We start from the raw sequence: 15077 nt of genomic DNA on the forward strand, positions 1-15077 counted from the left end.
GGTTTGTTTTACAAAGAAATATTTTGCAAACTAAAAAAAATCTTTTTATAGAGAAATTTTTACATAAATTAATTTATTTAAAATCTAATTGAATTTATAATACATAATTCTTAAAATCTTATCTTCAGTTATTAAAATTTAAAAAATAATTTGGATTTTATAAAGATACATTAGAATTTGAAAATTTATTAATTATTATTTATTATATTTGTTTCTATAATATTGATTTTAATATTCTTTAATATATAAAATCATTTTCTTAATAATTTATATCATTTTTTTTTTTGAATTTTAATTGTATTTTGCTTTTTAGATAGGTATTTTGCAAGTTAAGAAGGAACTTTTTATAGTAATTTTTACATAAATTAGGTAGTTGAATTCATAATAAGTTTGGAAAATCCTTATTACAGTAATTTATCTTTAGAATTTTTAAATTTTTTATATTTTAACAAATACAGTAAATTTTAATAATATTTGTATATTTAAATTAATTTTAAGAAATATAGATTTGAATTAACATTTAGATATATTAATCTTTAGTAATATACAAATAAAAAGATTTTAAATTTTAAATTTACTAAATACTAATTTAATAGAATTTATTAAAAGTAAAATATACTGATAATAATTCATTAATATATTATAATATATACCTTTAAATTTAAGGGATGGTCAATTAGTTAATAGATGTGTATAATTAATAAAAATGAAATGCCATATTCTTTTAAAATAAAGTCTATAGGTAAAAAACTAATACTTTACAACTTTGAGAATATAAAAATATAGGTTTTTGCATAATGCAATTTTCAAGTAAAATAAAAAATAAAATTTGTATGACGAAGATTGACAAATTTGCTGCATTGTGAACTTTTATATAAAAACTACACATCAAATTCGTGAACTTTTTATTATGACAGATTATACATATTTTCCATTAATTAACAAACATATAACTAGAGCTTCACAACCTGACCTGACAGATCGGATGACCCGACGGGTTAACCTAATATATTCAGGTCAGGTCATTAAATTCATTTGACTTGATACGGTCGATCATGCATACGCGTACTTGATCTGACCCATTAATCTGACATATATTTGGATCAAATAAATTAAAAACACTGAAACTAATAGTTCCGGCATTTTTACATGTAAAATTAAAAGGAAAAATGCCAAAACTAATGATTCTGGTATTTTTACATGTAAATACAAAAAAAATGCCAAAACTAATAGTTTCGGCATTTTTACATATAAAATTAAAATGAAAAATGCCAGAACTAATGATTCCAGTGTTTTTACATGTAAAATCAAAATGAAAAATGCTGGAACTAATGATTCTGGCATTTTTACATGTAAAATTAAAAAAAAATGCCGAAACTATCAGTTATATGTAAAATCGATATGAAAAACGCCAGAACTAATGATTCCAGTGTTTTTACATGTAAAATTGAAAAAAAATGCCAAAACTAATAGTTTTGGCATTTTTACATGTAAAATCAAAATGAAAAATGCCAGAACTAATGATTTTGGCATTTTTGCATCTAAGATTGAAAAAAAAATGCTGAAACAAATAGTTTTGGTATTTTTATATATAAAAACAAAAGTAAAATGCCAGAACCTAACATTTTTTCAATAAAAATTAAAAAAAATCTTTTTTTTAATCCCTATAAAAAAAAATTTTACTTAAAATATATTTAAAATATATTTAATTTTCTTTAAAATATACTTAATTTTCTTATTTTATACTTAAAATATACTGAAAATTGAATTTTCGCAAAATTTGAATTAAATTGTATTTAATATATACTTAAAATATATTTAATTTACATTTAAATTTTGCTCATTTTAGTATATTTTAAGGATATTTTAAATAAGAATATTTTAAATATATTATTATATACTTAAATTATACTTAAATAATATTTAATTTTTGCCTATTTCAGTATATTTTAAGTATAAAATAAAATTTTAAGTTTATTTTAAGTATATTTTAGCAAAAATATTTTTTATAGGGAATTAAAAATGTCGAACCTGACATTTTTTGTATAATTAATAAAAAAAATGTTACAAAACGTTTTTTTAATTGAAATATTTAATAATAAAACTTTGGGTAATCTGAGTTACTTGAAGTGAAGTATTTGGGGCAAATGGGTCAGGTCGGGTCAGAACGGTTTACCTGATCTGATCTGACTTGAAAAAAAATTTTGGTTCAGGTTAACCAGATAACCTGACCCAACCCGACCTGTACAAAGCTTCACATATAACTATATTTTTAAATTAAAATAAATTTATAATTATAAAATACAATAAATAATTCTAAACCAAAAACTTACTATTTTACTAAATAAAAATTTAAAAATAACAAAAAATCTAGTTTAATAATCAACTTTTTAATATTAACAAAAGTTGTTTATTTTATCAAATTGCATCTATAAATAAAGTTTTAAAAATGATTTTTTGCTTAGTTATCTATTTCAATTTTTACAATAGAAATAGTTTATACAAATTATATATAAAAGTTATGTAATTTATCACAATGCAGTAATTTTAACAATCTCTATTACATAAATTTTATTTTTTATTTTAAAGTTACCAAAGTATTAGTTTTTTATTCATAGACTTTACTTTGAAAGAATATAGCATTTCATTTTTGCTAATCATTTTTTTTTATTAAATGATGAATCATCATTTAAGTTATTTAAATAATTAAATTTCTAATACAAGTAGTATCATATAGCAAAATATCTAAAAAAAAATGATTTAAATTATTTAATTAAAAAAATAATTTTATATATTAAAGCAAATATTGCAAAAACAAATATAATAATTAATAAATTTTCAAATTCTAATTTATTTTTCTTTATAAAACTTAAATTATTTTTTATAAAAAAAATATACTATTAAAAGTTTTGCTAATTTTCTTCTAAATTAAATAATCCAAATTAAATCATCCCCTTAAAAATTTATATATATATATTTTATACCAATTTTAATTGATTAATTTAATTTATTTTATTACTGAAAAATTTGCAATACTTTTATTTGCAAAATTTTTTTGTACTATAATGGTTTAAAAACGTTTAATTAAAGTTTATTAATTAGAAAAAACTATCAAATTTATACTTTATTTATTTTTAACAGGACTAGTAATTATAATACATATACACAAAAAAATATATGACAATAATAAAGTAAACAAAAGAATAAAACTATAAGAATAAAAAATGAAACTTATGAAAAAAGTTGAAGAATGAAATGATGATGAAATCTATAAAGTCAAAAAGTAAAATTTCTAATATTGAAAAGTAAAATATATTAAGTCAAAGAGTAATATAAAGTAAAGAAAAAATTAGAAAATAAAACAAGAATTTAAAGACTAAAAAATAAAAAAAAAATACCCATTACAAAGAAAAAAGAAAAAACTCCCATAATTAAGTTTAAGAGTAAACCTATAAAAAAAGTTAATGATCAAATAAATGCAAATTAAAAGTAAAACTAACATTAAAGAAATAGGAGTTAAAAAACAGCATAAAGAAAAGAAAATATAGTTAGTAAAGAACAAAATTAAAAAATATAATTAATAAAAAAAAAATATACCTTTTTAATGTGTTAAGATATAATACTCTATTAGAAATTATAAAACCTAGAAAAGCCTAAAGACCTAAAAAAATATACTAAAGAAAAAAAAAGAAAGCAAATAAAAATAATAAACAAAAAAAGAAATAAAATAAAAAAAATGAAATGAAATGAAACAGAAAGAAAAAAACAAAAAGAAAAAAAAATAAAAAAAATAATATAAATAAATAGTGTAAGAGCAGTGACATTTATTATGTAATATCCATTTACTATAAGCTTATACGGTTATACCCATCCACTCCTAGTATGTAGTATGAAAAATCTTATATTACACTTATATGTTATATAACCTTTAAATACCCTTCTCTTCCACCTTCTAAAATGATATTATATAATAAATGTTACTGCCCTAACTATAAATATTAATTAGCCTAATCAAATTTATCATATAAAGGAATAAATAATTCATATAATTATATAAAATTTACTAGTAGGTTAAATCACTAGATTAAATCACTCTAGGTTAAAATTAGTCTTATACTACTATTAATAAGTAATAAAAATTAACTAAATTATATTAACATTTTTTAAATTAAATATTTTTTAAAAAAATTATTTTCTGAATTTATTTAAAAAAAAAAACTTTTTTTTTAACCTGAATGATTTTTTATCAGTTTTTAAATTGAATAACTTTTAAAAAAAAATTATATTTTTTTTCTTTAAATTCAAATTTTAATATGAAATAGTAAATTGGGGAGTATAATATACAGTCAATTCTTGTTATAACAAACCCTAGGGTTTAGACCTCAACTTCGCTATAAGTTTATCACTGGTCAAAATCAATTCTATCGGGTACATATCGGGTACCTATATATCGGTGGCTAATCGGATAAATATCGGGTATTTTTACATATCGGGTACCCGATAGCTAAGCTATTAGTCACTGATATTGTATATCGGGCATTGATCTATCTTACACATATCAGGTACCCGATATGTAAATTTTAATACGTAAGATTTTTATTTTGTACAACATACTGTATTATATATAATCCGTTTCAACTAAAATTTTTTATTTAAATTCATTTTTTAGATAATTTTTATAAATAATTTTCTAAGAAATTTTAAAAGTCCATTTGAATAATATTTAATAGGGATTTTATTTAAGAAACTTTTAGATAGATTTTTTTTGAGAAATTTTTTAAGAGTCCGTTTGGAAAAATTATTTTTTTAACTAAGAGGATCATTTAGAGCATTTTTGATAGAGAATTTTCTAAAGATTTGTTTGGAGAAATTATTTTTGAGAATTTTTTAACTAAAGGGACCGTTTGGAACATTTTTTGATAGAGAATTTTCTAAGAATTCGTTTGGGAAATAGTTTTTTGAGAATTTTTTAACTAAAAGGATCATTTGGGCATTTTTTGATTGAGAATTTTCTAAGAGTTCGTTTAGGGAAATTATTTTTTGAATTTTTTAATTAAGGGGATCGTTTAGGGCATTTTTTGATTGAGAATTTTCTAATGATTCGTTTGAAGAGATTGTTTTTGAGAATTTTTTAACTAAAAGGAACGTTTGGAACATTTTTGATAGAGAATTTTCTAAGAGTTCGTTTGGGAAATGGTTTTTCGAGAATTTTTTTAATTAAAAGAATCATTTAGGGCATTTTTTGATGAGAATTTTCTAAGAGTGTGTTTAGGGAAATTATTTTTTGAATTTTTTAATTAAGGGGATCGTTTAGGGCATTTTTTGATTGGAATTTTTCTAAGAGTTCGTTTAGAGAGATTATTTTTGAGAATTTTTTAACCAAAGAGACCGTTGGAACATTTTTTTTGATAGAGAATTTTTTTGATAGAGAATTTTCTAAGAGTTTGTTTGGAAAAATTATTTTTTGAGAATTTTTTAACTGAAGGTATCATTTGATAGAGAAATTTCTAAGAGTTCGTTTAGGAAAATTATTTTTTGTATTTTTTAATTAAGGGGATCGCTTAGGACATTTTTGATAGAGAATTTTCTAATGATTCGTTTGGAGAGATTGTTTTTGAGAATTTTTTTAATTAAAGGGAACGTTTGGAACATTTTTGATAGAGAATTTTCTAAGAATTTGTTTGGGAAATAGGTTTTCAAGAATTTTTTAACTAAAAGGATCATTTAGGGCATTTTTTGATTGAGAATTTTCTAAGAGTTTGTTCAGGGAAATTATTTTTTGAATTTTTTAATTAAGGGGATCATTTAGGGCATTTTTTGATTGAGAATTTTCTAAGAGTTCGTTTAGGGAAATTATTTTTTGAATTTTTTAATTAAGGGGATCGTTTAGGGCATTTTTTGATTGAGAATTTTCTGAGTTCGTTTAGGGAAATTATTTTTTGAATTTTTTAATTAAGGGGATCGTTTAGGGCATTTTTGATTGAGAATAAGAGTTCATTTAGGGAGATTATTTTTGAGAATTTTTTAACCGAAAGGGACCATTGGAACATTTTTTAGAGAATTTTTTGATTAAATTTTCTAAGAGTTTGTTTGGAAAAATTATTTTTTGAGAATTTTTTAACGAAGGTATCATTTGATAGAGAAATTTCTAAAAGTTCATTTAGGAAAATTATTTTTTGTATTTTTTAATTAAAGGGATCGCTTAGGGCATTTTTGATAAAGAATTTTCTAATGATTCGTTTGGAGAGATTGTTTTTGAGAATTTTTTAACTAAAGGGAACGTTTGGAACATTTTTGATAGAGAATTTTCTAAGAATTTGTTTGGGAAATGGTTTTTCGAGAATTTTTTAACTAAAAGGATCATTTAGGGCATTTTTGATTGAGAATTTTCTAAGAGTTCGTTTAGGGAAATTATTTTTTGTATTTTTTAATTAAGGGAATCGCTTAGGGCATTTTTGATAGAGAATTTTCTAATGATTCGTTTGGAGAGATTGTTTTTGAGAATTTTTTAACTAAAGGGAACACTTGGAACATTTTTGATAGAGAATTTTCTAAGAATTTGTTTGGGAAATGGTTTTTCGAGAATTTTTTTAACTAAAAGGATCATTTAGGGCATTTTTGATAGAGAATTTTCTAAGAGTTCGTTTGGGGAAATTATTTTTTGTATTTTTTAATTGAAGGGGATCACTTAGGGCATTTTTGATAGAGAATTTTCTAATGATTCGTTTGAAGAGATTGTTTTTTGAGAATTTTTTAACTAAAGGGAACGTTTGGAACATTTTTGATAGAGAATTTTCTAAGAATTCGTTTAGAAAATGGTTTTTCGAGAATTTTTTAACTAAAAGGATTATTTAGGGCATTTTTTTGATTGAGAATTTTCTAAGAGTTCGTTTAGGGAAATTATTTTTTGTATTTTTTAATTAAGGGGATTGTTTAGGGCATTTTTTGATAGAGAATTTTCTAAGGATTCATTTGGAGAGATTATTTTTGAGAATTTTTTAACCAGAGATCGTTTGGAACATTTTTTGATAGAGAATTTTCTAAGAGTTTGTTTGGAAATGGTTTTTTGAGAATTTTTTAGGCTTAAAGGATCATTTAGAGCATTTTTGATTGAGAATTTTCTAAGAGTTCGTTTGGGGAAATTATTTTTTGTATTTTTTAATTAAGGGGATCGCTTAGGGCATTTTTGATAGAGAATTTTCTAATGATTCGTTTGGAGAGATTGTTTTTGAGAATTTTTTAACTAAAGGGAACACTTGGAACATTTTTGATAGAGAATTTTCTAAGAATTTGTTTGGGAAATGGTTTTTCGAGAATTTTTTAACTAAAAGGATCATTTAGGGCATTTTTGATAGAGAATTTTCTAAGAGTTCGTTTAGGGAAATTATTTTTGTATTTTTTAATTAAGGGGATCACTTAGGGCATTTTGATAGAGAATTTTCTAATGATTCGTTTGAAGAGATTGTTTTTGAGATTTTTTAACTAAAGGGAACGTTTGGAACATTTTTGATAGAGAATTTTCTAAGAGTTCGTTTGGAAAATAGTTTTTCGAGAATTTTTTAATTAAAAGAATCATTTAGGGCATTTTTTGATAGAGAATTTTCTAAGAGTGTGTTTAGGGAAATTATTTTTTGAATTTTTTAATTAAGGGGATCGTTTAGGGCATTTTTTGATAGAGAATTTTCTAATGATTCGTTTGGAGAGATTATTTTTGAGAATTTTTTTAACCAAAGGGACTGTTGGAACATTTTTTGATAGAGAATTTTCTAAAAGTTTGTTTGGAAAAATTATTTTTTGAGAATTTTTTAACTGAAGGTATCATTTGATAGAGAAATTTCTAAGAGTTCGTTTAGGAAAATTATTTTTTGTATTTTTTAATTAAGGGAATCGCTTAGGGCAGGGGTTGTGGTAGTACACCTGTACTAATACAATTATTACTTTTTAGGATATAATTTAACCATTTTAGGTAGATATCATGTGATCAATATTGTTTATATTTATAAAATTAACCAATAAAATTTATTAATAGTATGTACTAAAATTGTATTTGTACTAAATTTTCAAGTACAAGTACAGTACTTAGTACTGTACTATACTGTACTAAGATTTGCAATTAAGACAATTCCCTTAACCCTTACGAGCATTTTTGATAGAGAATTTTCTAATGATTCGTTTGGAGAGATTGTTTTTGAGAATTTTTTAATTAAAGGGAATGTTTGGAACATTTTTGATAGAGAATTTTCTAAGAATTTGTTTGGGAAATGGTTTTTTGAGAATTTTTTAACTAAAAGGATCATTTAGGGGCGTTTTTGATTGAGAATTTTCTAAGAGTTCGTTTAGGGAAATTATTTTTTGAATTTTTTAATTAAGGAGATCGTTTAGGGCATTTGATAGAGAATTTTCTAAGGATTCGTTTGGAGAGATTATTTTTGAGAATTTTTTAACTAAAGGGAATGTTTGGAACATTTTTGATAGAGAATTTTCTAAGAGTTCGTTTGGGAAATAGTTTTTCGAGAATTTTTTAATTAAAAGGATCATTTAGGGCATTTTTTGATAGAGAATTTTCTAAGGATTCATTTGGGAGATTATTTTGAGAATTTTTAACCGCCAGGATCGTTTGAAACATTTTTGATAGAGAATTTTCTAAGAGTTCGTTTGGGGAGATTATTTTTAAGAATTTTTTAACCAAAGGGATCGTTTGGGACATTTTTTGACAGAAAATTTCTAGGAGTTCATTTGGTGAAATTATTTTTTGGGATTTTTTTAACTAAAGGGATCATTTAGGACATTTTATTTTTAATAAAGAAATTCTTAAGAATTCATTTAAGATTTTTTGAGATTTTTTTAATAAATCTTCTAAGGGTTCATTTGAAGAAATTTTTTAAAAAAGTTTTTTAACTAGAGGGGTCATTTCAAATATTTTTTTGATGAGAAATTTTCTAAGGGTTCATTTGGAAAGATTTTTTTTTGATAATTTTTTAATCAAAGTGGTCATTTGGATTGAGAAATTTTTGTTTTACGACGTAATTTTACCAAATTTAATTATAAATGTATTCAGGCTATAAAATAACATGTGGTAAGTTACGTTACGTAATATTGTTATCATGTGATCACATGATTTAAATATTTACATTTCGCATTTTTGTTTATCTTATTAAAACCTTTTCTTCGTTCTCAATTTTTTTTTACTTAAAAACACAATTTTTTATCTATTTAATATATCCAGAAATACATATTTTTATATTTTTTTTATTTGTTATATCTAGAAATGCATAAAAAGGTATATATTACTAATATTTCTTTTCTTTATTAATGTTTTTCTACCATTTTTTTTTCGTTTCTTTCTTTTCTTTTACTAATACTCCTACTAATATATTTTTTATTATTTTTTTCTACTATATTAACATTTTTACTATTTAAAATTTTCTATTAATATTATATTACTACTGATATACGTTCTCTTTCTACTAACATTTTTTATTCTACTAACTTTTTCTTTCTGCTAATGTTTCTACTAATATTTTCTATATTTATATATCTATACTAATATTTTTTAATAACATTCTCTTTTCTTTTACTAATATATTTATCATTAATGCTTCTTTTAAATAATCAAACAGGTATAAGCAAACAAGTGATTTTATTTTTATGCTACTTTTAGTAGAAGTTATATATTATATATATTTATTCAAGTATTCAAGTATAATTAGTATAATTGTTTTTTTTTAATTAAAAAGTGTAAATAAATTTAAATTGTAATAAAGTTTTGAATTAAAATTAAAAAAATATATAAATTATTATTGCATTTTATAATTTTTTTGCCTGAATTAAATTATAATAAATTTACTAGTATTAATACGAAATCATTATCCTATATCTATCCGTCTGATATCTGTATGATATCTATATGATATATATCATAATATATCGGGTACCCAATAAGTCTATGATATGTGACCGATATTTAACTACCCGATATGTGTAAGATGTATATGTGATATGTATATGATGTGTCACCGTTTTTCTACATTTCTACTACACATATCGGGTACCTGATATGTGTAGCATTGTTAAATATCATACACATATATCACATATATTGTACACATATCAGGTACCCGATAGGTACCCGATAGTATTAATTTTGACCAGTGTATAGTAAAGATTTTAAGAGATTTGATTGGTTAATTCGTTATAACAAGGGGAAATTTATTATAGTTATCTGAAAAATTCACTATATCAAGAGTTCGCTATATCAAGGTTTGACTGTATGTTTTTTTTATTATAAAAATGTTTAATACTAATGTTTCTTTTCATTTTTTACTTAGAGATGATAAACTTCAGTCTGGAATTTTAGTATAGTAAATTGAAAAGAAAACTTATATCTTTTAAATAGTTACTGATTTTTTTTTTCTTTTTAAAGGGTTGTTCTTTAACTTTTTAAATGCAAAATTTGGCAAGAACATTCTTTTAATAAAATATTTTAGACTTTGAGTCTTTTAGTGAGGTTAATTTTCATTTTTTATTTTTTTAATACATTATTTCTAACAGTACAATTTTTCTTTGTGGTTATTTGAATATTAGATGTATAAAAATTTGGTAATAGAAAATTACTTTTATTAATTTTTTTAACAAAACTCAATTAAAAAAATAATAATACTAATACATTCTTAATTTTCTCCTGTAGATATCAACTTTGAACTTGAATATTATTTAAGATTAGATATTTTGATATGAGATCAGGTACATATATTTAAAGAAATTTCTTTAATTTTGTTTTTATTTGAAGATATTAATGATGCTCTTTTCATTTTTTTTTTTTAAATTTTTATCAAATATGTAACATTATAATTTATGTATCATAAAGTTGAAATTTTCTTTCTATTATAGTTTGAATGTATTTCTAAATATTAAATAAATCTAACATATCTAACATTATATATAAAAAAAAAATGTGTAAAGAAAAGAAAGAAAATTAAGGAGAAAATGGTTCACTTTTTTTTACTTTATATATTAATATACTATTGAGTTATGTGAGTTATGCAATTTTTTTTTTTTGAAAATAATGCTAAAGCAAACCATTTACTTTTATTTAATAAATTCTCATTTATTTTAATAATAAAAAAAAGTGCATCTTATCAAATTCTCTAATGACTGCATGATTTATGCTGATTATAAAAAAAAAACTTAATAAACTTATGTTCAAAACCTTAAAATTATATATAGTGGTGTAATTTTCCCTGCTCTGCAATTTTACTTAAAATGACAAATGAAATTTTGGCTGAAAAATTTGCGATTTTTTAAAAAATGCGCCACATACTTTAAATAATATATTTGGCGTAATCTGTCATACATTTAGGATCATGTTCTTTGTATGTAGATCTGTGTGATATTTATTTCATTTACAGCTATTTGCAAAAATAATGATTTATTTTTTTCTGAAGATTCATATGCAGTCATACGCAGTCATATGCAAAGATTATTATTGATCGGCAGTAATTCTGGACAAATTATAATTTTGGCCAGAATTATAAAACGGCTATGACGATCATATCCTTTTTTGGCGATTGCTATTCCACAATTTTTGTTTTTCCAAAAAATGAAAATTCCCTTTTCAGAACTTGTGTAACGACAAATTTCCTAAAATGGAAATTATAATTCTGGTCAAATTTATAATTTGGCCGGAATTATGCCGATCAATTATGCTCTTGTGCGTATGACTGCGTATGAATGCGTATGAAACTTCGGAGCAAAAATGAATTGGGTGGTCCGTTATTTTTGCAAATAGCTGTAAAACAAAGAACTTTGGTGCAAAATGATTATTCATCATTTACCTAGAACAAAAGAAAAAAGAAATAAAATAGAAACAATAAAAAAATTTTTTTAATTATTTAGATTTATTATCATGGATGAATTTAATTATTTTAGATTTATTAAATTTTAAGTCATGAATGAATAAACAAAAATTAAAGAAAACTAATTTCTTTGAATTTTATATATAACAATATATCTATTCCAATTCTCCTAATCAAAGAATAAAATTTTGCCTACGTATTTCTTTGAGCCCGGAAATAATCTATATAGTTTTTTGCTTCAGTTATTTTCATAATTTGAAGAAGCTATACGCTTATACCAAATTACATTCAGTTATTCGGTATGTTATCATCTCTAAACCCTCCTAATTTTTTTAATTTTTCCAGAAAAAGTTTAAAATGAAATGATAGGATAATAAGGGGTTTAATCTATATCAAATAATACAATCTATTCTAATATGTAAATCGGTTTTACCTAACTGTGACCTTAGTAAAGAAGGTTGCAGAGGTCTTCTCTTCGCATCGCATAAACAGTGATTTATATTTGGCAATACGAATAGCGACTCTTTTATTAATCTACTAGTCGATCGTACGCTCTTATTACTTCATCAAATCTATAAGCCGTAGCATAATGAAGTGTCTTTAGGGATTTCTGGACGTTAATGACACTTTTCTGTTTTAAGGACTTTGATGTATCAACTAATGAGCAAGCGTATGTCGACATTTGTTCAAGGAGCATTTAATAAAAGGAATTATTAATTTAATGTAGAATATTAAATTAAATGCTTCAACCAACGAATTTATGAAAATTATTAAATTTGTAATTTTCATAGAGTTTTGAGTAGAGACGTTTAAAAGTTCGACAAAATTTGCCCGTTGTCGTCACTGTATGTAGTAAGAGCTTGATGTGGGAAATTTGGACAGAATGAATTTCTTTGATGATTGTGCCGTATATTAAATTTTACGAAATTTTGCAATTTTGGGAATGTATTTGATATTTTTGTTTGTTTTGTAAAAAAAAAAATGAAATTTTTTTTTTGCAATTTCGCTAGGAATTTTCAGAGCCTTTTTATATTATTTAACAACCATACAATTTTGATTATATTAACATAATTTTTTTTATTAAGTAATGAAACAATAACAATTTATTTATTTTTATTAGCATATTTTAAAAAGATTTTTTTTTTATTAAAGTATTGAAACAATAACTTATTCTAATTATTAACTCACCTAATACGATAAATACGTATATTACTTTTTAAGATCTTGATCTTATGACAAATACTGCAGTCATCAATGCAAACCTGAGTGGCTGCTTTTTTGTTTACGTAATTACTTGCTTTATCATTTATCTATTTTTTATAAAATCATTTTACTTAATTTTTTTTAAGTTTTTTTTTCTTTTATCGAATTCTTTGTTTACTAAAATCACAAACAAAAAACTTCTTATTGAAATTCTAAGAACAATGTGAAAGGTGCATTATGACTCTCTTTTTTTTTTCTGATTTGTAAGATATACTATCTGCTCAGTTTTTTGATATGTAACACCAATTCTTACTCGTCGAAAATTAATGATCCGGAGTTGAAATTCCCTGGTCCATATCTTTAAGTAACAAAATTAGTTAGTAAAAAAAAAGACATGAGGTTCGTGATAGCTCATTTAATAATTTGATTCGTCTTTTAAAGCAAGAATGACAAAAAAAAAATGATATCACAAACCTAAAGTTTATAAAAAAGGTTAATCTGTGAACTACGCCACGTTGACAACTGTCGACGCGGGAAACGGGATAACCTCTTAAGATTACCCTATTTTACGTTATTCAAACATATGTTTGTCGCATTAAACGTTCGGATGGTAACAAAATTTTTTAATTTAAATCCATGGTTGTACTAGTCATTGATTACGTTTATTGTCCTATTATTGAATTTTATTAAGTAAAGATTATTTAAAAAAAGTAAAACAAAGAATTTATGAATTTTTGATTGATTAAAAATTATATTTTTATCGTGAAACACCGAATTTTGTATGCGTCTTAGTCGTCTCACATAAATGATAATGGAGTATAATGAGTATACATTTATAGATCCTTTTTTGGCTGAATGAAAAGCTTTAATTATCTATAACGGATTTAGTATTTCCGAGCGCCAATTTCTTTTGTTATTTCCAGTCATATTCAAATAATATACAGTATAAAACTTGAAAATTCAAGTCTATATAAAAATTTATACAATTGATTTATATAAAATAAAGTCATATCCATCATTGTTACACATGCCGTGCTGACGTAAAGTTGAGTCCGAATTTGTAAAATCATTTTAACATTTTTCACATACCGTACATCAGTATTCCACTGTTTCGGAATTTTCCATTTTCAACTTCGTCTCATGTTATGTTACCATAATTAAATCCAAATTTGAATTTTAACCTGTTTTTTTTTTGGTCATGAAACTATATATAGTTTGATGTTTCTAAAAAATCTGAAGATTCTTCCATATCAAAATCCACTAATATATTCTGGCGCAGAATCCAGAATTTTGTATTTTTTTACTAGTAAGTATTCAAATTTCTGGTTTTTTCGTTACATGTAAACTTTAATTTTTATCCAATAAATATGCGTAAATAACTGACACGATATAATTTTCCAAGAGTTGTTTACAAATAACAAGTTAGAAGAATCTCTCTATTTTTTCGTTAAAATACTATAAATTTACAATTACCCCATTCATTAAACTAGATACTTATTTTGACGTGGGATTGGGATTTGGAAATTGGGATATTAGGTATTTGGGTTATAACTTATAAATTATAACTTGTAAATTATTGATATATGCGCAAATCAGGATTTATTTCGCGCAAATTGCACATGATTTTTTATTGCGCATTAATTGCGCAAATTGCACGTGATTTTTTAGCAACAAGCATTTGACTTAATTTCTTCTCAAGAAAGTTCATAAAACATGCTCAAGTTAATGAAAGTATCAAATGTATACTTTCTGAACGTGTAGTTAGCATGGAACTTATTAATAATCATTTTCTAACCTCTTTGAAGCAATTACATTTTAAAATATATTGATCGAGAAGTGCAAGTTTTTGTTAATGCAAAAAAAACTGAGAGAAGTTAACAATGGGTTAGAAGGAGCTTAGAAATGATGTCTATTTTAGGTTTAAAACAAGTTGTTTGTATATTATTATTCTTATTCTCTTCATCAATCATGGAAATTACACCGTTTGTGAAAAGACCAGGTGTTGGCCGTGAAGGAAGA

This window comes from Rhizophagus irregularis, chromosome 6 (assembly GCF_026210795.1).
Source record: "Rhizophagus irregularis chromosome 6, complete sequence".
NCBI classification, from domain to species: domain Eukaryota; kingdom Fungi; phylum Glomeromycota; class Glomeromycetes; order Glomerales; family Glomeraceae; genus Rhizophagus; species Rhizophagus irregularis.